Source organism: Amblyomma maculatum, chromosome 1 (genome assembly GCF_055883805.1).
Source record: "Amblyomma maculatum isolate TAMU_Amacu chromosome 1, ASM5588380v1, whole genome shotgun sequence".
Taxonomy (NCBI): domain Eukaryota; kingdom Metazoa; phylum Arthropoda; class Arachnida; order Ixodida; family Ixodidae; genus Amblyomma; species Amblyomma maculatum.
In genome coordinates this window covers 354554854-354560853 of record NC_139344.1, presented here as the reverse complement: position 1 = coordinate 354560853, position 6000 = coordinate 354554854, and positions in this window count along the sequence as shown.

Genomic DNA, 6000 nt, shown 5'->3' with positions numbered 1-6000 from the left:
CTCGAGACTGCCCTACCTGCCTATCTTTGGTGCCCCTAGGCACCTGGAGGCTGTCCTCCTGAGAGATCGGTAACTTACTATCCTGGGGTTCCTGCCTCATCTGCTGTTGTCCGACTGACCGGGTCTTTTGTCGACTTTCCCCACTGTGCTTCTCCCTCTCCTCACTAGCTACACGGACTCCATCTCCCTCTCCTCCCCAAGCTCCGTTTTCCGTGTCTTCGTCTTCCCGATCCCCTTCTCCGAAACACACAACGCTACCCCAAGCAAAAAAAAAGTGTGTGGCAAAAGGTAGGGCCGACCTTTCTCGCCGACCAAAAAGTGGCCGGCCGACCTTCGGCACCCGAATGAGGGCCGGCGTCGGGGATTGACACTGACCTAACGTCGGCCGATTTTCGGAAATCGACTACGGCCCGACGTGACCGACCACCTGCTGCACGTGGGCCTGCCGTCTGCCAGCGTTACTGAATGGTCGGCCGCTCGTCTGCCCTAGCATTTTGCTGACGTAAGACCGTACGTCGGCCGGTTGCTTCCCGACGCCGGTTAGTGGCCGGCATCACCCCTCGTGCAAGTATCATGCCATGCATTTAATATATCGTGGCCCATGCATATATAACGGGGTAGCACATACAAATGCATCAAGAAAAGCAGTAGCTTTTCTGATGCCATGAAGAAACAAAAGCTGCAGTATTTGGTGAAAAATTTATTTTTCAACAGCGTTCAGAAAAAGCTCGCGATTTGCTTTTTAATAAGCGTGTATATACGCGTGTGCCACATATGGAAGATGGGCTTGAGGCTTGGTCTCCTTTTGGCAGCCTGTCGATCACTTGATGTCTGCGACTGGTCGGATCTGCGGCAGGTTCAATCTTGGTCAGCTGTATGAAGACAAGTGTTTTAATTAAATATTTCCTTTTCGCCTAGACTTTTACATTGCAGGCAAATATAGGGTGGAAAGGTAGAAAAAATAATGTCTGCTCACTGCCACCAACTGCACTATCCCATCAATATATTTTATGCGCTTGACTTCATGCGACCCTACTGAAAACGCATTAGCGCAAAGCCGCAATAGGTAATCAGGATCCGTGAATCCGCGAGAAAGGCGCGATCACTTCGTTTTGCTGGAGTCATGATGTTGCAATTTGCAACCGCAGCGCACTCAAACCTTATCCTCCCGAAGCGCGTTCTTGCATGCTAATGCTGCAATTTAATAATTCTAGCAAAACCAAGTGTCCGCGCTTGTCATAGAGCGCGAATGAGGGATTCCAACGCGGCAAAACAAACAGTTTCCGCGATATTTACATGAAACCTACAATAAGTTTATTCCGTAGAATAGAGCTTAATTTTCTCAAACTAGATGGAACTTTTACAGCAAAAGCGACCGGATGTTTAACGATAAGTCATCTGATTTATTTTCTTTATTTAACAACCGAGCATTAATTTAAAAATTGTCTCATCAGCCAAGACGGCTATTTAGACAGCCCAACTCTTAGAAGCTTATAGAACCCGTTGTAAATTTTTAAAGCTTCAAACAAGTTAGCTGAACACCTCATGAGCATGTAAGCACCAGGAAATAATCCGCATGATGAAAATACAACTGCTTGCCCAGAAAGCAAGCGCACAGAGCAAAATCAATGTGAAACGGCTCAGATCTGTGTGCATCACATATATAATTCCAAAATCCACAAAATGAATGCACTGGCTCACTTACCTTGCCAGCATACCGCATCACTCAATCATCAATTTTCACGTATAGAAATCATTACAGCAGCAAAAAAAATAATAATAAACACGGCATAAATCTTGTACTCAGTCCTGGCACGAGCTTGCTTGGTCAGGTCGAGTCTCACACACGTTTCCTTAAGGACTGCGTCGCAGCTTGGACATTCCGCTGCCTAGCGCCGTGAGCTTTTTCGTCGCACAGTGGAAGGGCCAAAGCCCGCTGCGAACTACTTGCGAACTACTTGCCGAAATGGCTGGCGGCTACCTCCGGGCCGACCGCTTGCCGTGGTTTACCAGCCGACTAAGTAGGCTGCCGACCATTTTCCGAATGTCGGCCACACGTAAATGGTCGGCCAAGGATGCTTGGGACGTTCCTCATCCCTTATATTCTGGTCCTCGGGTTGCTGCCTGGGCCCGTGTATCCTGTCCGGTATTTCATCTGTGCCTACCTCCTGGACCTCTCCTGGCTCAAGAGTCGGTATCCCGGGCTTTGCCTGCTCCTCCAACCTTTCTATCCTGCTCTACATCATGTTCAGTGTTCTTTGCAACTCGAGCACCTGCACTTCCAATTCTCTGCGCCTTCCCGTCTCTTGCTCAAGTTGCTGCTGTAAGTTCTCAATCCCAGGCCTTTTCACCTTGCCTGAATTCTCCACCACCCTTACCTCCAAGTTCTGCAGCCACAAAACCAATTCCTCTCTCGGCAAACTCACTCTCCACAACATCCACCCTAGTGCATTGTGTACACGCGAAAAGCGTCGCTCCATTTGCCTCTTCTATCGTCTTAAATGGAGTGTCCTGGAGCAGCATCCACATGTCACATCTTGTGCAGGCGACCCATTCTTCCCCATCCTCACCTGCGTCCTTCCTGTAGCGCGGCTTACCCATGCTGCGGTCCGTGCTCGCCCAACCCGGCCCGCGCTGCTCGGCGCCCGCAGGCAATCACCGCCGGTCCAGTATCCCCGCCGCCGACGGCCACCTCAACGGATCCAGTTCGGGGACATATGAGCAGTGGAATCACCCAGCGGCTCCGTGGGCTCAGTGTAGCTTCATCCAACGTTGAGGCTTAACGTCGCATCCGGCGGCCGAGCGCAGACCTCCCAACCTGCTGCACACCACACCCTTAACCACCTCAGCCCTGTGCGCGCCCAGAGCTACGGCACTCTACACCTCTCGAACAACACTACTGACACAAACACAAGTGCCCAACTTTGCGTGCTGAGGCGTTGACAACACCCACGTGCAGCTTTGACCGTTCAAAGCGCGGCGAGGCCTAACGTCGCATCCGGTGACCGAGCACAGACGGCCCCACCAGCCGCACAGCACACCCGTAACCACCTCAACCCTGTGCGCGCCCAGGGCTACGGCACTCTACACATTTCGAAAAAAAAAAACACCACCGACACACACCGACATAAACACAAGTGCCAAAACTCTGCGTGCTGAGGAGCTCCGTTGCTGTACACAGCCGCCATCTTGCCCAGTGTGGCCAGACTTCGCAGCGCCCCCTGTCGTTCATTAGAGTTGCGAGCTTTCCCTCTAGGTAAGAGTAAGAAACTCTATGTAATGGCCCGACTTGGCTAACCATAAATTTTGACGTCACTTCCGCCACACTTTTTCTAATCCATTGGGAATGGCAAGGACCTCTCCTAAGTTGTTTGCTTCCTCCATGCCGTCCGACGTACCATGTACTCTGCTACTTTTGAGTCTGGCAACTATGCTGCCTAAATTCCCAAGAATCACTGCGCGCAAGAGAGAGAAGGGAGCGGCATCAGAGGAGGTTGGCTTGCCGAGGCTACGCGCGCTCCCTCTTACTTGTTATCTTCCTTCTCCTTGCTATCTTCCATCGAACCACAAAATTTCAAGTCGCGCCAGCAGGATCCAACGCTGATTTTTCTTGTAAGTGTTTGATATGTGTTTTCTGTTAGTTTGTGTGCGAAGACTGTCGGTTTTATGTTCGAGGCAGCTTGATAAACTTAAGCATGTATGCGCTCGAAAATATTTTCGCGCTTGACAATATAGGCCTAACTTTGAAATCCGTGTCTCGCGCGGCGGATCTCCGCGTGCTAAAGCGCGTAGTGTTAGTGGGGACCGTTCCGAGCTATCGGTATACCGGCATAACGCATCATTTTCCTACGTGCTGGTAGCGAGTACACGTTTTAAGGGTTCACACGAGACTCGCAGATGTCGTGAGAGCGTTTTCATCAGAAAGCGACCGTTACGAATGGCCTCTGGTCAGAAAGCAACATTCACACGCCAGTCGCATCCTTCTATATATTTTCTGGCTTTGCGACTGCTGGTTGTAAACTGGTAGCCAATGAGTGGTGCAGCTGAAGTAAACGGAAGTTTTACATCCGCCTTTTCGTTGCCGTTGAGCAGTTATTCAAATGCATTGAATTTAGATCGACAAGTCTCATTCCGAACAAGACCATTTCGGGAAACCGACCTGCGGGCCGCCCTTGCGACAGCCGGTAGCACGCCTTTTGCGACTCGCAAGTGTGGAATTGCTTGGAGGTAGCATGGGTTCTCAAGAAAAAAAAATTATTTAATAGTGCTGTAGACGATAAGTGTTCGTATGGTTTAATTTCTACTCCCGAAGCATGCTGGGAAGCAGCGTGTGGTTTAACGCGAAAGCCTTTCTAGACTAATGGAACGAAATTCCGTGCGAGAGAGTTGTGCGGGGAGATCTATAATTCAGTTCTGTGCGTCGGATCTGTGCATCGGATCTGTCACTTGCTATTAACAGATGTATGAGGAGCGAAATTAGGAATGAAAACGATTGATGGTGATTGGTAATAATTAAAGGTTATACGATAGATATCATTAGAGTTACCCTAATCATAACGATAATAATTAATAAAATAACCATAAAGTGGCTAAAATGACTACGGAACGACCATTATGTCAAACTTGTAATTTTTGGAACTGACTAGAAATGAGAAAATAAGCCTAGTTATGAGCAGTAATGACTACAATGACTAGGCATGACTTAGAATGACTACGGAACGACTAGTATGCCAAAGGACGACTTGTAATAACTGCAACTGGTTGAAAATTGGCAAATATACTTAGCTCTGAGTGGTAATGACTATAACTACTAGACATGATTCAGCATAACTACGGAACGACAAATATGTCAAATGACGACTTGTAATGGTCGCAACTAACTGGAAATTAGTCAATATGCTTAGCCATGAGTAGTGATGACTATAACGACTAAACATGACTCAGCATAACTACGGAACGACCAGTATGTCAAACGAACTTGAGGTTCTTGAATAGGGGGGGGAAGAAATTGGGGGCACAGCCCTATAATTGTCTCATAGTACAGATTAGGGACCACCGCAACGGGGCTGTGCAGGGGAGGGGTAAGTGGAGAGAATATAGATAGTGAGGGGGAGGGATGGCAACGACTTGTAATCGCCGCAGCCGACTGGAAATTAGTAAATATGTTTAGCTATGAGTGGTAACGACTACAATCACTAGACATGAGTCAGCAGGATGATAAGTGGCAAAGGATGAGAGGCAAATGATAGGAGAGGAAGGGTAGGCTTTCGCTTGTGACGAGCCCAGCTCGTCACAAGCGATCAGCACTTTTTTGCTTATAACGAGCTGTCGTCGTCATAGCTTTTCCGCAATGTTTCAAGGGGCTTTTGGCCAGCCCTGCTCTTGACACGGCCGGTCTCGAGGGAGAGCGCGCGCTTTCTTACGGCCTTCTCAATCGCCGCGGGAACAATGGGAACTTTTCTCTTTGAGTTACGCTCTCCGCCGCCGCAAGGGGCGCGACCTGCTCACTGTTCGCTCCGTGTCTGCTTCAGCGGCGGCGGGGGGCTTTTGCCTGGTTTCGCGCTGTCGCTCGCGGGTTTCGTGGTGAGTACAGCCTCAAAATGAAAGGACACAGAAGGTAGATGCTGCAGCGGCATGTCATTTACTACACATTATATTTACACTGTCGCTCAGCAAACGTTCGACAAGCATATAACATACATTGCGGCATATGGTAGCAACTTTTGTCCATTTTAGTCCGAATTTTCCCCAAGCCTGTACAAGAATCGGAAAAAAAAACTGAATGAGCTGTGAAGCTTGAAGGCTAACATAACAGCAACTCGTCTGCAATAGCAAGAAGTCTTTCAGCGCTAGATGCGAAACCATCCATGTAACACCGAAGATGAAAATAATTTCATAAAAATGTAATGTAAATTGCGAAATGCTTGCATGACAAAGTATTAGTATAACAGTCAAAGTAAACGTTTTAGGGTTGAGTGTTAAATGTTATTACAATTCATT